At 33.0% G+C, this 21,270-nt stretch overlaps 1 protein-coding gene across 5 annotated transcripts in view; it reads left to right on the top strand.

The window, feature by feature from the left end:
- The window catches only part of DMD (dystrophin), a 2,089,750-nt gene that overhangs the window by 1,389,114 nt on the left and 679,366 nt on the right, over window positions 1-21,270 (top strand). The gene's annotated exons all lie outside the window — the stretch shown is intronic.

Genomic DNA, 21,270 nt, shown 5'->3' on the forward strand with positions numbered 1-21,270 from the left:
ATTTTGTACTTTGTCAGAACCATCAAGTGCTTTCCAGTGTATTATTTTTAATAATTCTACCTGTAAGAGAAAAGCAAAAATATTTGAGAATAAAAATATGGCAGTAGTAGAAAAATTCATTTAAAAGCCTTTCTTTGGAAGTTACCATATCACCCCTGGTCTTCAGCTGTCCTCACTAAAGAGACTTTGTTTCCTTGAAATGAATTGGTCACTTCCAATTCTTCCCACAGAAAAGTCTTTTCGATTCTTTGTATTTCATTGAAACATGTTCCTTGTCCCCTTTGATTTGTTCTTAGTTCTCATTTTTTACTTCCTTTGTAATCCTGTATGTCACAAAGGATCTGCCACCCCAAATCCTTTAATATATTTGTCGACTAGCACTTATTTTCTTGTCACATGTAAACTTAATAAACCCACTGATTTTTCAAAGTTTCTGTGCTATCTTCCTTACTGTGTAGTTTGTTTCTTGAGTTTAGATTATGAATATATTAAATCATTTTGTTTTCTCTGCACCTTTTACCTAGGCAGTAATATAAAAGGTTTTTTGAAATTGCTTCAGACCTTGAATATTACTTTAAGACACAATTTGTATTAATCTATTGGGCAAATTTTCATTAATTATTATGTGCTTTGCCATAGTTCTGTAATCTTACCCTCAGTGCCTTTTAACCTTAACCAAGCATCACTCATCCTCCTATTTAAACTCTCTAGTATTTTAGTTTCTGAGGTTGCATGTATTCTTGTTTTATTTCACTTATTCTATTTTCAGTTACTTCTTTTATGACTTACTACCATTCCCACTTAGTTAACCTTTGTCCTCAGTCCCTTAAATGTTAATATCACTCAGAATTTAACTGATCTCATCTGCATCTTTATGTCTAACATCCTGGCTAGTTAGTCATTCTCTGTGATGTACTTATTGTTAAATTTCATTCACTTTTTTATTGTGATAAAAATATCTTAATTCAAATCATTTTAATACCAGTTTACTGTATTAGAGAATCTAAGGTCAAGACTACTTAACTATGTCAGTGATTAGATTAGACTTCTTTATTTAACTTCAGATTCAAAATTCTACCTGCCAATCAACTGCCACATAAATATGGCACAAATATTTCTAACTCAGCATACCCAAACTTGATATTATCATTATTTTGGAAAATCTGTTCCTCTTACTAAATTCCTATTTTGGTGGAACAACACTTCCTACCAAATTAGTCAAGTTAACTGGATGCATTATGGCAAATTCTTTACTCTTTATTATTAATTCTTATAAATAATTACCAATCCTATCACTCTCATAAACCAAATAACCCCGTAATTCCTCATTTAGGACAATCATTTTATTTTTTACATTCATCCAGGTATCATTTTCCACAAAGCTTCCTTAATGGTTTCTCTCTCTATATAAACCTATCTTGCATACTGAAAACACACTTTTACCATGCTAATCATGTTACATTAATAAAGGTTTGTAGTCATTACCTTTCTTCTCTAGGATAAAAGTTAAATTCCTCAGCTTGGTACACAAAATCTTTCAGGAATTGGTGCCTGCTAGCCAGTTGAGGTTGTTTGCTATATTCTCCCACCTCTCTCTTATTAAACCAAATAATACTAAACTATTTGTGGCTCCCCAGTGACCAACTCCTGCCTTTATACTTTAACATATACTGTTCCTTCTGCTAGAAGCACATTTGTCACCATTGACTCTTTGATAAATTCATCCTTAAAGTCTTGGCTCAAAATATTCATGTGAGCACTTTCCTTTCCTGACTAGATCCCCCAGGGAAATGCATGTATTCTCCTTCCATACTATCATCTTACCATTTACCTCTATTTCAACAAGAATCCTAATGTTTTCCTGAAATATATTGTTAGTATATATGTCTTCTACTACCAGAACAGAAATATATTAAATGCAAGAATGGTACTTTATTTTCATGACTCTGGCAACATGTTTAATAGTTAAGATGCTTTAGGGTATAAGAAATAGAATATTTAATCAAAGTAGCTTCAGCAATAAGGTTAATTCACCTCACATGACTGGAAGTTCAGAGGTGAAAGCAGGCTCCAGAAGAAGTAGAAACAGGGCTCTGACTTTTGTGATTTTCTTTGTTCTGATTTTCCCTCTGTATAGCTTTGACCCCCTCACTACTTGCCCTGCAGGTTCCAAGGTGACTGCAAGAAGTGGAGCAACATGGTTTCTTGTTATAATGAGAGAGAACTTCTTATCTCAATGATAGATTAAGGGATTATTTTTCTCAATCAAATCAAGACAATCAAACTTATATGTGTGCCATTATGCTAATGATGTGTGTCATTGTTTGGATATGGTTTTTCCCCCATGAAATATGGATTGGAAATTTAGTCTTCAACATGACATATTGAAAGATAGCAGGACCCTTAAGTGATAGGGCTTACTGGAAGGTGATTGGGTCACAATTACCCTTGCGAAGGGATTAACGCTGAATTCAGAATGAATTATGTCTAGCAGGAGTGGATTAGTTCTCTTTAGAGAAGATTGTTATAAAAAGAGCAAACCCGCCCCTCCCTACTATCTTGCTTTCTCTCTTTTTCACATATGATCCCACCATGTATTTTTTAAAATTTTTTAGTGGTAGATGAACACAATACCTTTATTTTATTTATTTATTGTTATGTGGTGATGAGGATTGAACCCAGTGCCTCATGTGTGCAAGGCAAGTGCTGTACCACTAAGCTACAATCCTAGCCCCCATCATGTAACGTTATCTGCAATGAGGTTTGCACCAGAAGCCAAGCTGGTGCCATGTTTTGGGAAGTCCAAAAGTATGAAATAAATAAATTGCTTTTCTTTATGAAGTACCCAAAGTCAGGTATGTTGTTATAGCAATGGACAAAATGGACAATGTATATTATACATTACTGTATCTATTAGCTGTACATATTTGCATGCATACATAGAATTGGTGTGTGTTTGTGTGTGTGTGTGTGTATATGTATGTATGTGTATATATATATATATATATATATATATATATATATATATATGAACATAAACTCCTAGTAATGGTTATTCAGACAATGACCATAAACTGATTGACTTAAACTTTCAATTCTTGTTTAATCATCAACAATATTTTCTCCATTGGCATAATGTTGAACCCAATGAGACTCAGTTAATATTTGTTCAAGAAGCCTACAGCAGTCCTACCTGAAATTTATTTGTAAGCTAGAAACAAAGGAAAATATTTTATAAGAGCTAATAATATACAAGTTAACCATTCATATTGAGAAGTTCTTCCTACAGTTAGTGTATTTTCTTCCTTTGAACTTTGACTCAATCATATTTTGGCCTAGATTTGGAGGCTAGCAGGAGCCTATAGTCATTCTTTTTAACAATTGTATTACTAGCATTAATTGGAATGTATATAGCTCCGTTTAAAAACAGAATGTAACTCATCATAATATGATATTGTCAAGGAAAATGATAGTTTCATGCTGCTATTCTGCTTTTTGGTGTATTCTCAATTTCTTCAGGCCTAATAAAAAGGGATTATCTCAGCATCCTATAAGTTTAATTTTGAAAAACAAGAAACCATGAATAATGGAAATGATTTCAAAACATCTTCACTCCTATCTAAAATATGAAACAGCTAAATCAGTGGTTCTTAATAATTTAATCAGTGAAGCATAACTGGAGGATTTAGAAAAAGCGCCTAAACTATTAAAAGATTCTTCAACTGCTGCTTAATGTCGATATCAAGTTATTTCTTACATTGGCAAACAGCCAAGCCATTCCATGGTCACATCCTCTTTTCAGCATTTAGTGGTCTTCTCAATCATCCCGATCACAGCCCCAGGAATGTTTCATGGCAACTCCGCAATAATACTATATTACCATTGGGTCCTGAATTTCAAGGTAGTTTATCTTCCAGAAAGGATATGAATAGAGCAATAAGTCTAAGTAGAGTGAGCTTTATTAATGATGCCCAAGATTTTAGACATATACTATAACCTTCAATCAATTTTAATACCATTTCCCTTATCCTAGTTTTAGTATAAACCAGTCCAACTGTGTTATACTCTCAGATAATACAATGTTAGATTCCTTTCTTTAAAAATACAGATTTGTCAGAAAAACTTGTAAGTATCCTGTACCTATCTAACTTCCTCAGCATTTAAGTCAAAAGAGTAAATATTTTAGTACTTCCTATATAACATAAGGGCAAGTACTCTTTTACCTAGAATTTAATTTTACTTTGTTGCCAAATATGTTCAGCTTACTGGAAATAAAAAATAGTTTGCTTTTATGTTTTCCTAGGAAATAAACATACCAATAATTTCATGTTTATGTCCCTCTTACCAAGCAGGCACAGCCCCTTCACCAAGTTAGTAGTTATTTTGTGATAGTAGTTAATGAACGCCATTCTGTTTAATAAAACTCAGACTGTCAAAATCACAATAGAAAAGTTTTCATTCATGAACCTATTATTTCTCTTTTAAAAATAGATTAAATGACAATACAATCTCTATATTGATTTTTTAATGGTAGAACATAATTTGAACACTCTTGTTTTGGAAAGCTTTGCTTTACATAATTGAAATGATTTAATGAAAAATTAAATTAATAGATGCTATCTTTTTGCATAATCTAAGAAGGAAATGTTAAAACATTGCCCTAAGCTGAAAAAGAAGTCATATGAAATGACAGAATATTGCTTTCTTGGGGCCCATGATATGTAGTGATTCCCTATGGGCATTAAACGACTATCCTATTGGGTGATTGAGTGATTCTAGTATGTAAAGCTTCTATCACTAATCTCATGTATTGAGAAATTATTGGGCAGTGGTAAGTCTCTTAGATCCTAGTTAAGCTTTTTGATTTGCCAAAACTCTTGGACATGTCTACTGAGAATATCAGGGATCTACTGAATTATGTGTAAAGCATTTTAGTCAAAGACTTGCAATGCTTAGAGATAATAGATTTTAAAATTCGGCATTGGAATTTCCACAATTTCCTTCCAATTCTAGAATTTTACAATTGAATCAGTAGAGAATAATATAAAATTGTATAATCAAACACACCAAGACTCTTTATGTAAGACTGAATCAACACAGAAGTTCAGAAAAGAGAATAACTGGAGTTGTCAACAAAGCCTTCATAGAAGTGAGAGTCTGACAATAAAGAATAGAAAGGATTTGAATAGGTAGAGATACTCAAGTCTGAGAACAGCTTGGACAAATTTATTTTACAAATATTGAAGGCATATTGAGTATTACATGAAGATACTGGCTAGTCTGAGACAAAGGTAAGTGGAAAGAACTCATTTTCTCTAGGTATAGTGAAGGCAAATTCAGGTTAGGTCATTGTCCCATGGTGTTTCTCAACCTTTGTCTTCTCCTCAAACCTACTCCACCAATCTCATCACAGATGGTAATGGCATTCATTTACTCCAATGGAAGTATTAAAATGAGTGAATTAGTATAGCCAAATTCAAGCATATTAAGCTCTGACTGTACTTTCTTTCTCACACAGGAAAGCATACCAGAATAGAAGTGAGAGTATTATTGTACTGAAAAACTTGACTCTGTTCTCATTTATTTTAAAAATAATAAACCACTTTAAAAATAGGGAATTTTATATATATATGTATATGTATACATATATGTATATACACACACATATATATACACATGTGTACATACAAATATGTATTTGACACAACCCATCTTCAAATAATTATGATACCATTGTTTGGCAATGTTGAAACTGAAATCTGCTCTAAGGACAAGGAATGTGACCTCTGAAGATATTTGATCACAGTTAACTTCGTGAGACAATGACTAACATTATAGAGGTTCTCACTGTGTAAGTTTAGAGGTATCTGAGATTTCCCAGGATTACTGAAAGGAATTCTCAAATTCATGAGTACCCTCAAGTGTTGTCAATGCATCAAACAAGAAGTGGGTCACCCATAAATATATATTAGAGATTACTAAAGATATGTTAATGCTCCTGCAGTTAATAAAATGTGAAATTATTAAAATTCTACAGAAATTCAGAATGAGTAAATTTTTGTTGCTTTTTCTTAATCTATGCATGCTACATATATAATCATTATGTAGAGATAGGAAACATTTTGAGATTACAGAAGTATACTCATAATACTGTAAACCCTTGGCATAGTTAAAAGATCACTGAACTGGGAACTGATAAGCCTGGGATCCCTTCTTCATTTGATATCTTGCTTTCTGGATGTTGGGGGTCTTAGGCAAATTACTCAACATTATTGTTAAATGATGGTGTTCTTCCCAAAGATACTTTTTAAGAATGCATCCAGATGTAGCATCTATGGTTTTAAATGTACAATATAAATTAAACTTACTAAAGATCCTTTCAAGTTACTGTAACATATATTTATGTAGGCATTGAAAATTAAGTTGCTGTTAACTTAAATTTTTATAGAATAATTTACTTACTCATTTTTATTAGTAGTCAATGTGCTAGTCAGTTTTCATCACTGAAAAAAAAAATACCTGAGATAATCAACTTATAAAGAGAAAATGTATATTTTGTCTCAGAATTTTGGAGTTTCTAGTTCGTGATCAGTTGGTCCTGTTTGAACCTATGGTGAGGCAGAACCTCATAGAGGGAATATATGATGAAGCACAACTTCTCACCTCATATGCCAGGGAGCAAATATAAAAGAGGAAGGCAGGGCTGGGGATATAGCTCAGTTGGTAGAGTGCTTGCCTTGTAAGCATAAGGTCCTGGGTTTAATCCCCAGCACCACAAAAAAAAAAAAAAAAAGAAGAAGAAGGTAGCTGAGGTTCCACTGAGGTTCCACAGTTCCCTACAAGGGCACACACCGGCTCAATGACCTAAAGACCTTCCACTAGGCCCCACCTCTTAATGGTTCCACTACCTCCCAATAGTACTACCTTGGGAACCAAGTCTTTAACACAAGGATTTTATTGTGTCTTCTATTCAAGTCCCCTAATTATGGTAACCACAGATGCCCATTTTAATAGGGAGATATTATTTATTTCAACAATATAGTTTCTGAGGAGTTTAGTCTATATTTCTTTCCATTCCATTTTGACATGAGATTGAGTGGGAATATCCAGCCTCTATTAGTAAAATTGACCCTACCTTTTTTTTTTTTTTTTTTTGAGAATTGGTCTTTTTCCCAGTTTTTTGCTTCTGTTCAGGTTCTTATAGTCCACAGAAAGTATGCTCTATATTAAATACATAGAAATTATCTAATAATATCAAAATAAGTGTAGCTACTGAATTTAGTATAATCATTCCTTTGAGGTAGAGCAAAAGCAGAAAATACAGATTTGGTGACTTTTTTTATTTTTTCTGCCAAATTACAGAGTAAAAATGAAGAATTTTACCAATTCAAATCTATTTACATAGTTTCTTTCCATATTTAGTGGGTGCATTTCTCAAAGGTACATAATTCCTTTTATTTGTTTTCTCTAGCTTAAAACATTAAATCCTAGATATAAGTTAATGTTGTTTTGATTAGATTTTTTGACTTCTTTCATGTGGCATATTTTCATGCAATGTCAGAGGTTCTATAACATTAAGTTAATGAAAAATTTCCCCATTACATCTTTTTGTTTTAAAGTAATAGATTAATGTAGACTTTAATTTTAACAGTAAGTGAAATATGTTTTATATTTAGTTCTTACATAAGTATCTTGGGATAAAGGAAACATCAATTTTAAGGATTATTACTTTTCACTTAATGAAAAAATAGTGTGATTTCATATTCTAGACTGTGTAATTAACTTTACCTTAGAATATATGAATCCTAAGTATAACTCCATCTAATTCAAAAATTTATTTTCAGATAATTTATTAAAATGCAAATGTATAGATTTTGTATTAGAAATAGTGATAGCTACAATAGATTGTTAAAGGGTGCAAATTATAAAAAGCAAATTGTAACATTAAGAACATAAAATGTGGAGTGTGGGGGAGTAGAGTTTGTGTATGTTATTAAAGCTAAATTGTTATCAGCTTAAAATAGCCTTCTATAAGACATTTTATACAAGACCCATTGTAACCATAAAGCAAAATCCTATAGATAATAGATAAAAGATAAAAAGAAAGGATCCAAAGAAAACCACTACAGAAACCTATCAAACCATAAAAGAAGACAGCAAGAAAGGAAAAAAGGAACAAAGAATAAACAAAACACCAAAATACCATTTTTAAACTGGCAGAGTAAATCTTTAGTTGTAATTACTTTGGAGAATTTAATCTATTTACATTCAATCAATAGACATGGAGTGACTGAATGAAAAAAAGTCAACTATATACTGCCTACAACAGACACACTTCACCTTTAAGTACAGACATAGACTAAAAGGGAAAGGATGAAGAAAGATAATCCATTGGGGATGGAAACCAAAAAAAGCAGGGTAGCTACCCTTGCATCAGACAAAACAAATGTAGGTCAAAAGCTATGAAAAAGAGATGAAGTTGTTGTATAATGATAAAGGGGTCAATTCATCAAGAGGATATAACAATTATGTGTTGGAGCATCTAAATATGTAAGGCAAATATTAAGAGATCTGAAGGGAGAGATCAAGTATAATACAATAATATCAAGAGAATTCAGTGCCCCCACTTTCAACAATGGACAGATCATCTCGACAGAAAATCAATAAAGACGTTCTGAATTTGAACTACACTTTACACCAAATGGACCTAACATACTTATTCAGAACATGGAATCCAACAGCAGCAGAATAGAAACTCTTCTCAAATTCATGTGAAACATTCTCCAGAAAAGATCATATGTTAGACCACAAAGCAAGTCCTGACAGATTTAATAAGATTGAAACATATATATATATATATATATATATATAATATATATATGTATATACATATATATGTAAACAATACTTTCATGGAAAAAGCACTAGTCTAACTAGGAGTTTAAATATGACTTACTTTTAAAAAGGGAATTACTATTATCTCTGATCTGATGAAATTTCCACTTCCTAAGCAGCAAAAATGAGTTTAGAATAAACCAATTCTAAAACAGTACAGCTCTGCAGATCTTTCTGAATAAACAAAGTAGGTTATGTTGCTATTTCAGAAACCAAAAACTGTAAATTCACAGCTTTCCCAGACTCTTTATGCTCTTAATTTTAGACCCATTCATCAAAAGCATTAAGACAATGAGATTCAAGACTGAAGCACTATAAAATATGTGTATCAAAACTGTCATGCTAATGTTCCATTCATTGAAACAATGTTTTTATTTATGATTAACTCTCCTAGTTTCATATGGAATTTGAGGTGGTTTGGTAGGCATGCCTTAAGGAAACAAACATGATCTTTATTCTCCCTTGTAACAAACAATTTTCCTTAAGTCTTAACTTGTTTTCTACCCCTGGTTTTGGTTTCTGTTATATAGATGGTAGTTCTTGCACTTGTAGGCATTTTGTGATTCTCTGAAAGTTAAATGAAAACAAATTGATTCTGATGTAGCTAGTTTCACTACTTCAGTGAATACATATTCCATTCCTAGAGTTCATAATGTGTTTACTGACCCAGAACTTGAAAAGTCAAGCTTAGTCCAACACAATCCCTTAAAATCAACACAAGATAGGGATTGCATTTCCAATGTCATTATGGAGACAGAGTTCAAGACTTCACTATTTAGATTTGTCAAACTCTTTGGCGTTTTAGTTACAGGATATGTTCAGATTTGACTTAAGAAAGAGCAACTCAGAAGATGAATTGAAACAGATGTATAACCAAGGACTATAAAACTGCTTTCTAAACCCTGCTTTCTAAACAAATATGCCACCAATCCTCTGCATATTTTTCTGAAATTTTCTAGGCCATTCAATTAAATATTGACTTACCTAACATTATACCAATAAATAATTAATTTTAAGTAATAATATTCTAGGATTTATTTACTGGAACCATCATGTTACTTTTATGTATAGAAACTATATTATAAACAGACCAAAGGGATGGAGTTTTAGAAATGGTGTCCAAGGCAAGTTGTCCACGTTTATTGGGAAGTACTTTGGGATCCACCTGTAAGGATGTGAGGAAGTCAGTACTGGGCAGAAGGAAAGACTGATGCACACTACCATTACTATTGAGGCTTCTGCCAATGTGACAGGGAGCCCTGGAGTGAGTATGGTTCTTTAAAATCTTTCCCAAATTGAAGCAAGTGAGCTGGAACTTGTATCCCTGCACTAACCAAGAGCAGGTCCAAGGAAGAGATGTAACTATGATCTACCAGTAGTCATGTTTTCTTGTCATCTGGGTGTGATCCATAAGCTCCAGGAGAGGATCTTGATAAAGACCCACAGTATTCACTACAGAGAGGTATTGGCATTTTCTGCTTACCCCACAAATTTTGGGAAAGGTACAAAGTGCTAAAGACATGAAATAAATTGGTCATTTTTCACTGGGCCATAATATATCAGAACCACAATGGTTTATAGAATGAGATTATGGTATTCAAGGATCTCTTTTAAATCTCCTTAACCCAGAAAGGAGAGAAAGAAGCTGACACTTTTTGTCATCCACAAATTCTCTTTTTCCCTCATCTTCTTTCTTTTAATTATAGTTCAAAATACATGACATAAAATTTACCAGCTTAATTTTTAAGTGTTTAGTACAGTAGTGCTAAGTATATGTACCTTGTCATGCAAGAGATCTCTAGAACTTTTTCATCTTGCAAAATTGAAACTATGCTATTGAACAGCTCCCTCTTTTCCCCTTTCCTCCCAACCCCCCAGTAGAATTAACATTCTACTTTCTAAGAGTTTAACTACTTTAAATACCCTGTATAAGTAGAATCACATGGTATTTGTCTTTTTGTGATTGGCTTATTTCCTTTAGTACAATGTCTTCAAGGTATACTCATGTTGTAGCATATGAAAGGATTTCCTTCTTTTAAAGGTAAATAATTTTACATTGTATGTATAGACCACATTTTTTATCCATTTAGCCATCAATTAAGGTTTAGGTTACTGCAGTTTCTTGGCAATTGAGAAATATGTTACAATAAATATGAGTGTGTACCTACCTCTTCAAGATCCTGTTTTCAATTCTTTTGAATATATAACCAAAAGTAGGATTGTTGGATCATATGATAATTCTATTTCTAATACATTGATGAACTTCAATACTGTATTCCATAGCAGTGCACAGGGGTTCAAATTTTCCATATCCTCACTAATGTTTGCTCTTCTGTGGGAATTTGTTTCCTTATAGTGGTCATGCTAATGAGTGTGAGGTAACATTTCATTGTGGTTTTGATTTTAATTTCTCTGATAATTAGTGATGTTAAGTACCTTTGCAGATTTTTTTGGCCATTTGTATATCTTCTTTGGAGAAACGTCCACTCAAGTTCTTTGTTCATTTTAAAATAAGGTTGTTTCTCATCAATTCCTTATAGATAACTCACCTCAGAGCCTTTCTTTTTAAAATACAGATTGCTCAGAAGCTTTTATCTAATTTACTATATGTTAATCTGGGGAAAATATTTTAATTTATACAAATTTTGTTTTCCTGTTCTACAAATTGGTAGTAATGATGCTCTTCCTATCCATACCAGAGTGGGACAGTGATGAGCCAACAGAGAAAGTGACTAATAAATCATTTTATGCTGTACAAATTTCAGTACAAATATTATTATGAATTTAGTCCAAAAGAATCTCCATTTATACTATTTAATACACCTTCATTTACATTGCAGCAAATGGTTCTTCTGTCTTTATTCAATGTAATGAATCTCTAGATTGAAAATATGATAAAATTCTAAATAGAAGACTCAGGCTATATTTGTAGAGAATGTGCATACATCATTTTGTTCATGTTCAAACTGAAGAATATTCTCAGTAATATTTAAGTGGAACCAACTTTATGAAATACAAACAAATGAAAACCAGAATAAATTCTTTAATTCTGGAATTTTTTATGGTGCTAAAAATTTGTCTCTCTGTCTTCTATTCTCTACCATTGGTCTGCCTGTCTATTTTGGTGCCAATACCATACTGTTTTTGTTACTATTGCTCTGTAGTCTAGTTTAATGCCTGGTATTGTGATACCTCCTGTTTCACTTTTTCTACTCAGGATTGTTTTGGCTATTCGAGGTCTCTTGTTCTTCCAGATGAAGTTCATGATTGCTTTCTCTATTTCTATGAGGAATGTCATTGGTATTTTAATTGGAATTGCATGGAATCTGTATACTGCTTTTGGTAGAATGCCATTTTGACAATGTTAATTCTGCCTATCCAAGAACATGGGAGATCTTTCCATCTTCAAAGGTTTTCTTCAATTTCTTTCTTTAATGTTCTGTAGTTTTCATCGTAGAGGTCTTTCACCTCTTTTGTTAGATTAATTCCCAAGTATTTTATTTTTTTGAGGCTATTGTGAATGGAGTGGTTTTCTTAATTTCTCTTTCAGAGGATTCATCACTTAAGAATAGAATTGCATTAGATTTGCGCATATTGATTTTATATCCTGCTACTTTGCTGAATTCATTTATTAGTTCTAGAAGCTTTCTAGTGGAGTTTTTTGGATCTTCTAAATATAGGATCATTTCATCAGCAAATAGTGACAGCTTTAATTCTTCTTTTCCTATTTGTATCCCTTTAATTTCTTTGGTCTTTCTAATTCCTCTGGCAAGTGTTTCAAGGACAATGTTGAATAGAAGTGGTGAAAGAGGGCATCCCTTTCTTGTTGCAGGTTTTAGAGGGAATGCTTTCAGTTTTTCTCCATTAAGAATGATGTTGGCCGTGGGCTTAGCATAGATGGCCTTTACAATGTTGAGGTATGTTCCTACTATTTCTATTTTTTCTAGTGTTTTAAGTATGAAGGGGTGCTGTATTTTATCAAATGCTTTCTCAGCATGTATTGAAATAATCATGTGATTCTTAACTTTAAGTCTATTGATATGATGAATTACATTTATTGATTTCCGGATGTTGAACCAACCTTGCATCCCTGGGATAAACCGTACTTGATCATGGTGCACTATCTTTTTAATATATTTTTGTATGCAATTTGCCAGTATTTTGTTGAGGATTTTTGCATCTATGTTCATCAGGGATATTGGTCTAAATTTTTCTTTCCTTGATGTGTCTTTGTCTGGTTTTGGTATCAGAGTGATACTAGCCTCATAGAATGAATTTGGAAGGGTTCCCTCCTTTTCTATTTCCTGGAAGACTTTGAGGAGTATTGGTATCAGTTCTTCTTTAAAGGTCTTAGAATTCAGCTGAGAATCCATCTGGTCCTGGGCTTTTCTTGGTTGGTAGGTTTTTGAAGGTTTCTTCTATTTCAGTGCTTGAAATTGATCTGTTTAGATTGTATACGTCTTCCTGATTCAGTTTGGGAGGATCATATGTCTCTAAAATTTGTCAATGTCTTTGATATTTTCTCTTTTGTTTGAGTATAGATTTTCAAAGTAGCTTCTAATTATGTTATGTATTTCACTGGTGTCTGTCATGATCTTTCCTTTTTCATCATGAATTCTGGTAATTTGAGTTTTCTTTCTCCTTCTCTTCATTAGTGTGGCTAGGAGTTTATTAATTTTGTTTACTTTTTCAAAGTACCAACTTTTTGTTTTGTCAATTTTTTGAATTGTTTCTCTTGTTTAAATTTCATTGGTTTCAGCTCTGATTTTAATTATTTCCTATCTTCTATTTTTGGTGTTGATCTGTTCTTCTTTTTCTAGGACTTTGAGATGTAATGTTAGGTCATTTAGTTGTTGACTTTTTTTTTTAATATATGAGCTCAATGCAATGAACTTTCCTCTTAGTACTGCTTTCAGAGTGTCCCAGAGATTTTGATATGTTGTGTCATTGTTCTCATTTACCTCTAAGAATTTTGTTTATTTATTCCCTGATGTCTTCTGTTATCATTGCATCATTCAATGGCATGTCATTTGGTCTCCAGGTATATGAGTAGTTTTTGTTTGTTATTTTATTGTACATTTCTAATTGCATTCCATTATGGTCTGATAGGATACAGGGTAGGATCTCTATTTTTTTGTATTTACTAATGGCTTCTTTGTGGCATAGCATATGGTCTATTTTGGAGAAGGATCTATGAGCTGCTGAGAAGAAAGTATATTTGCTCAATGATGGATGAAATACTCTGTAAATATTCATTAAGTCTATATCATTGATTATATTAATTAATTCTATAGTTTCTTTGTTCAGTTTTGTTTGGAGGATCTGTCCAGTGGTGAGAGTGGTGTGTTAAAGCCCCCCACTATTAATGTGTTTTGGTCTATTTGATTCTTAAAATTGAGAAGGGTTTGTTTGATATACATAGATGCTCCATTGTTTGGGACATAAATATTTAAAAATGTTATATCTTGCTGTTTTATGCTTCTCTTAAGCAGTATGAAATGTCCTTCCTTATCCCTTCTGACTAACTTAGGTTTGAAGTCCACTTTATCTGATATGAGGATAGAGACCCCTGCTTTTTTACTGGGTCTGTGTGCATGGTATGTTTTTCCCCATCCTTTCACCTTCAGTCTGTGGATGTCTTTTTCTTTGAGATAAGTCTATCGAAGGCAGCATATTGTTGGGTCTTTCTTTTTAATCCAATTTGCCAGTCTATGTCTTTTGATTATTGAGTTTAGGCCACTGATATTCAGGGTTATTATTGTGATATGATTTGTATTCCTGGTCATTTTGGCTTATTTTTGGTTTTTAACTTGACTTGGTTTCTCCTTTGATTGGCTTTTCCTTTAGGATAGTTCCTTCTTATGCTGACTTGTATTGTTGCTTTTCACTTCCTCCTCATGAAATATTTTGCTGAGAATGTTCTGTAAGGTAGGTTTTCTATTTGTAAATTCTTTTAACTTTTGTTTATCATGGAAAGATTTTATTTCATCATCAAATCTGAAGGTTAGTTTTGCTGGTATAGGATTCTTGGTTGGCATACATGTTCTTTCAGAGATTGAAATATATTGTTCCAGGCCCTTCTTGCTTTTAGAGTCTGAGCTGAGAAATCTGCTGATATCTGTGTTGGTTTCCCCTTATATGTAATCTGATGCTTTTCTCTTGCAGTATTTAAAATCCTATCTTTATTTTGTATATGAGGTATTTTCATTATAATGTGTCTTGGTGTGGATCTGTTGTAATTTTGTGTACCTGGTGTTCTATACGCCTCTTGTATTTGACTTCCATTTCATTTTTCAGATTTGGGAAATTTTCTGATATTATTTCATTGAATGGGTTGTTCGTGCCTTTGGTTTGTATCTCTGTGCCTTCCTCAATCCCAATAATTCTTAAATTTGGTCTTTTCATAATATCACATAATTCTTGGAGGTTCCATTCATGACTTCTTAACATCTTCTCAGTTTGTTCAACTTTATTTTCAAGATTAAATATTTTGTCTTCATTGTCTGAAATTCTGTCTTCCATGAGATCTATTCTGTTGGTGATGCTTTCTATTGAGTTTTTAATTTGTTTTATCATTTCTTTCATTTCAAGTATTTCTGTTTGTTTTTTTTTCAGAATCTCTATCTCTACATTGAAGTGTTCTTTTGCTTCCTGCATTTGATCTTTTAACTGTCTACTGGAATGTTCATGCATTGCCTGCATTTGCTCTCTTAGCTCATCTTTTGCTTCATCGATCATTTTAATTAGGCAGATTCTAAACTCTATTTCTGTCATTTCTACTGCCATGCTGTCATTGGATTCTATCATAATAGCATCACAATAGCATATTGGTTTCTTAGGGACACTTTCTTCCCCTTTTTTTTCATATTGTTTCTGTATATTCCCCTCTAGCAGTGAAGATCAGAGGTACTGAAGTTTGCCCCCTGCAGGCTTATTATGACCCTTCAGTTTTCCACTACCTCTCCTTTGAAGGGGAGATCAATACCAGTAGTACCCAATACAGAGAAAATGTAGCCCTGAACCAGATAGCCCCTATAAAGACTTTAACATTATTGTAATGAACAGGATGAGTTCAGTTACTACTTACAGTATTTCTAGTTGTGAACAAGTGGATGGGGAAGGGTGTAGGATGTAAGTGAGTAAATAGAGGTACCTGTCAAAGGGCCTCCAGTCTCCTGTAGGTGTCTCAGGAAGGGAGTCGCCCTTCCAATGATGATGGCTATGCCTTCAGGAATAATTCAAAATGCCTGCACCAGCCTGCAAGGAAGCTGGGGAGCCCCAGTGAGGGTGCGCTGAGTCAGCACAGAGACAAGCACAGTGTCCCTCAGCAGTAGGGGGCAGGTGGGCAGGCTCAGCTACCAGCCTCCTTCTTCAGTGTGGAGGCGGGTGTCCATCCACGATGTGGGGACATCCAACTTCAGTGTGGGTTAAATAGTTAATTCTTAACCAGGAGCAACTTTTATCATGTCAGGGCATTTAGTAATATTTGGATACATTTTTGGTTGCCAAAATTGAGAGGCGCTCTAGATTCAAATGGATCAAAAATAATACTTATCCTACAATGAACAGGACAACTACTCAGAACAAAGAATTATCAAGACCAAAATGTCAATAGTGCTAAGGTTGAAAAACACTGATTTTCACTTCATGTAGGATGAATTCATATAATGTGAGTTATGGGATAACACTTAGAAGAAGGAAACTAAAAAATATAAATGGAAGGATTGTTTCTTCAAATTAGTGAAGGAAGGATGGATTTTTGAAGTCATATTGGAGATAGTTCTCAAGAATAATACTTAAGTTGTGGAAAGAAGCTGAATTCACTCAATTATTATAATCCATATTTTAGGTATAGATCAAGCAATATTCTCTCTCAAATTAGAAATAATGTCAGACATATTTTTTAGTACAATGTATTAGAAACCTATAACTTACCACATCGAAGTATTTGAGTGGTTAATAATTCCTGCATATTGAGTGGAACAATAGGAAAGGTTCCCAATAATTAGATGATTCTTGGGTTATGTTTAGCGGTTAATCACACTAGTTTGGTATTTGTCACTTGTTAATATGAGATCCAATACAAGTAACTTTGCCTTTTGATAAAATGAGGATGGTAATCCTTATTCTGAAAGTTGATAAAAATTAAATAAAGCAGCGTGTATCAAGAACCTTGCCTAGCACAAAGAGATCTCTCAGTAAATAATGGTGGCTATGGTAATGTTGGTTGTAAACTCTTCCTTCTAACTACAATAAATATATTTTATTTACATTACATTCCTAGGAAGTGGAAAAGTATAAATTGAAAAAGTGAGAAAGGTAGCGTCACTGAACTTTAAAATTCCATGACTCCCACATCAAACAAATTTTCCTCTAAAATCAAGAAATAGTGTCATGAGCCCTTAAGTTCTAGTTCTCTAGGCCTTGTTCACGTACAGCACAAGTCCTTATTGTGCTAAAATGTCAATTGATGATACTTGAGTATGATTTATTTACTCTTTAGAATGATGGGAAAATGGAGACAAAATAAACGTGTTTATAACATTTGTTTCTAATTTTTTAGTGTATGTGTACAGACTACAAATGTTTAGAGGGAAAAAGTGAGGTTCTTCCTGTCCTGCATGCAAGAATCCAGATGTGACTTCTAGTATTTTTTGGGGGGGTATTGGGGATTGAATTCAGGGGCACTGGACCACTGAGCCACATCCCCAGCCCTTTTTTGTATTTTATTTAGAGATAGGGTCTCACAGTGAGTTGCTGCTTAGCATCTCACTTTTGCTGAAACTGGGATCCTTATGTCTCAGCCTCCCAAGCCGCTGGGATTACAGGCGTGGGCCACTGCACCTGGCAGTGATTTCTAGTTTTGATAACAAGTACTCTTACATATTTCATTAAGCCACATGTTATCCTTTCAAATATGCAGAAAGAATATATCCCCAAATGTTGCTGTTATTTTATCTATTGATGAAATGGAAGTAACTATCTTTCCTATGCCCCATAGTAATAAACAGTAATGCAATTTAACCACATATATCTTCGCTATCTTCTGTTGACATGGAATAGTGAGGAGAAAGGAATATTCAATAGCACTTTTTGATATTACCTCATATAATAGTTAATATGAGTCCAATCACTTACCATTTAGTAAGGTGACTTATTTTTCATATAGAAAAGTAAAAAAGACAACAAAAGTTACCCATATTAATAAAATAAAACTAGGAATAGAATATGTGCTTCTTGCATTCTTATCAACGAAAGACCTGTGAATTACAGAAAAACTGTGTGACTGCTTCAAAGGAAATGTGCCATACACATTGTATTTGTGTGTGTGTTTTAAAGATTTAGTAGCTTCTTTAAAGCTCTAAGTAAAGCTGTTAGTCTGACTAATCATGTACCCCTGAAACCAATTAAAAATTTAGACTAGAGAAGTGTACTTCAAACACTTTTGAAAAAATAAGATTTCCTTCCTAAAGCCAACACCTTTTAATTAACAAAATACTCAGAGCAAAGTTGTGGTTTGCAATAGTATATGTCACCTACTGGTATTCATGCTACTATTCTGATGTGCCAAAGTTAATTCATTTTATCTGTTTTGAGCTTGACTTTCTGTCTGTTCAACTATGGATGGAAAAACCACAATTTTGGTAGACATTTTCATTTTCTAACCAATGTATGAATATGCTAAAATCATTAATAATCAGACTGACTATCCAAACAAGCTCTCTTGAATTCTCTCTCTTTACACGCACACACACACACACACACACACACACACACACACACACACACACACAATGTGTACATTTCTCTGGCTGGTTTGATTGTGTGTATTGTTATACATATGCTTCTGGCATGAAGTGGCAGAGCAAGAAGGACATCAGTGTCTGTTCCTTGAAGGAGTGACAGTTAATGACATGATATCAAAAAGACTATTCTTGTTCGGCTCCTATGCAGGAAGAGACTTTTTCTCCAATGGACTTAAAAATAATACACTTGATTTCCACAGTGGTTATAGAAACTGAGATGTGAAGCATCCAATCCCAGTGGCAATTCCTTGTGACCCCAGACATGGGCCTAAGACAAGGGATAGATGTCCAGTCAAACTGATCAGACTATAAGGAAAAATTAAATGTGGCATGGAGAAAAGGATTCCTGATGGTTCATGAGGAAACCATTTCTCATGCTTGTTAGGGAGGGGAATTGGAGACTGATCCTAGAACATCTTTTTAACAATTTCATGTAGTAATTTATGTATTTTAACTTCTTACTTGAATAAGATTACAGGTTCAAGAACTCTCAAAAATCCTCTATGTTTTAAAGTATGGAGTTAAGTGAAAACCCCCTTCAAATAACCGTACATCTCTTCCTGACCCTTATAGTCAAGAATCTATTGCTCAGACTTTGTAAGATCACTTGCTCTACCCCCTTAACAGATCTGACCAGTCCATGCTTTACCTACTGAAGTGATTGATACATGTTTCTAGAAACATGACATAGAGGAAATGAAAAGACCCCATCTTCTTTAGAATAAAATTATCTAAAAATGAAGTGAGAGTCAGTATGATATGCATAATAAAATAAGATCAATGTTCTAAGAACCTAAAAATTTCTTCTTTGAAACATTTTACTTGGAAAAATATATATACATATATGTGTGGATTTCAGGGCAAGAGGGTTTTTTTTTTTAAGAAAAAAATAAAACATTAAATAGTGCTTTTCTAAACAAAAATTGGCCCTAATAAAATGTGTAAAGTAGATGGAGATTAGCCTCTTTCTACTTTGCTATGAAATTACTCCTTGAGAACCAAGGTTTCTGACTTTAGAATTTAACTCTCAATTACTATCAGTTATTCTAGACACATATAAAATAAACATGGGGGAAAGAATAGTCTCTTTAGTAAATGGAAGTTTCTCATTTAAAAGCATGAAGTTAGACACTTACCACATACTGTATACAAAAATCAACTCAAATGGATAAAAGACCTAAATATAAGACTATAAAATTAGAAGAGAGCATAGGGGGAAAGTTCCTGGACATTGGTTTTGGCAATGAATTTTTGGATATTACATCAAAACTCATGCCAAGAAAGTAAAAATTAATAAGGCTACATCAAACTAAAAAGCTTCTGCACAGTAAACAACATTAAATATCAAAATATCAGCCTGTGGATTGGATAAATGTGTGCATACTATATATATGTATATATTTATATATATGTATATATTTATATATATATATATATATACATGTCTGATAAGGGGTTAATATCCAAAATTTATAAAGAACTCATATAACTCAATACTGAAGAAGCAACCTGATTTAAAATATGCAAGAGACCTGAATAGACATTTCTTAAAGAAGGCATCAAATGAAAAGGTGGTAATCCTCATTAATAATGTAAACCACTATGAAATACCACATCACTCCCTCTAGAATGACTCTTATTTTTTAAAAAATTCAGAGATAATAAGTGTTGGCAAGGAGGTGAAGAAAAGGAGACCATTGTACATTATTTGCAGGATTATAGATTGATATAGGCATTATGAAAAATAATATAGTGGTTCCTCAAAACCACCATATGATCCAGCAATCACACAACTGAGTATATAGTTAAAGAAAATGAAATCAGTATCTCAGAATAACATTTGCACTCATATGCTTATTGTTGCATTATTCATAATAACCCAAAATGGAAATACCTTAAGTATCCATCAATAATCAAATGAACAAGGAAACCGTAATACATATATACAATGAGATATTTATTATTTAGCCTCAAAGCATAATGTGGTCTTGCCATTCACCACATCAAGAAACCTGAAGGACATTATACTAAGTGAAGTAAGCCAGACACAGAAAGAAAATTATTTCCTGTGCTCATGTGGAAATTTTTTTAAAAATTAACTCTCCAGAAATAGAGAATAAAACACAATAGTGATTACCAGAGTGGAGGTAGGAGAAATGGAAGATGTAAGTCAAATTATACAAAGTAGCAGATATGTAGGATCTATATATAAGTCTATAGATAGAATACACAACATGAGGACTATTAGGTAATTAAATTGTACTATACATGGGATTCATGCTAAATGAATATATTTTAGCAGCTCTTGTGAAAAAAGGATTACTGAGATGATGAATATGTTAATTTGTTTCACTAAGATAGTATCTATATACTTCTATCCTTTTATTTTTATCACATATATTTTATGTAGATCATAAAAAATATATATCTGTCTATTCCCTTAACATCATGTTGTATACCTTAAATGCATACAATAAAATTTATTTCAACCACAAACCAACCAACCAATGCTAAAATCTAATAGTGGTGTAAAACATTTTTCTTCCTAGTGGTAAATAGATTTTAAGTA

Source organism: Sciurus vulgaris, assembly GCF_902686455.1.
Source record: "Sciurus vulgaris genome assembly, chromosome: X".
Classification (NCBI taxonomy): Eukaryota; Metazoa; Chordata; class Mammalia; order Rodentia; family Sciuridae; genus Sciurus; species Sciurus vulgaris.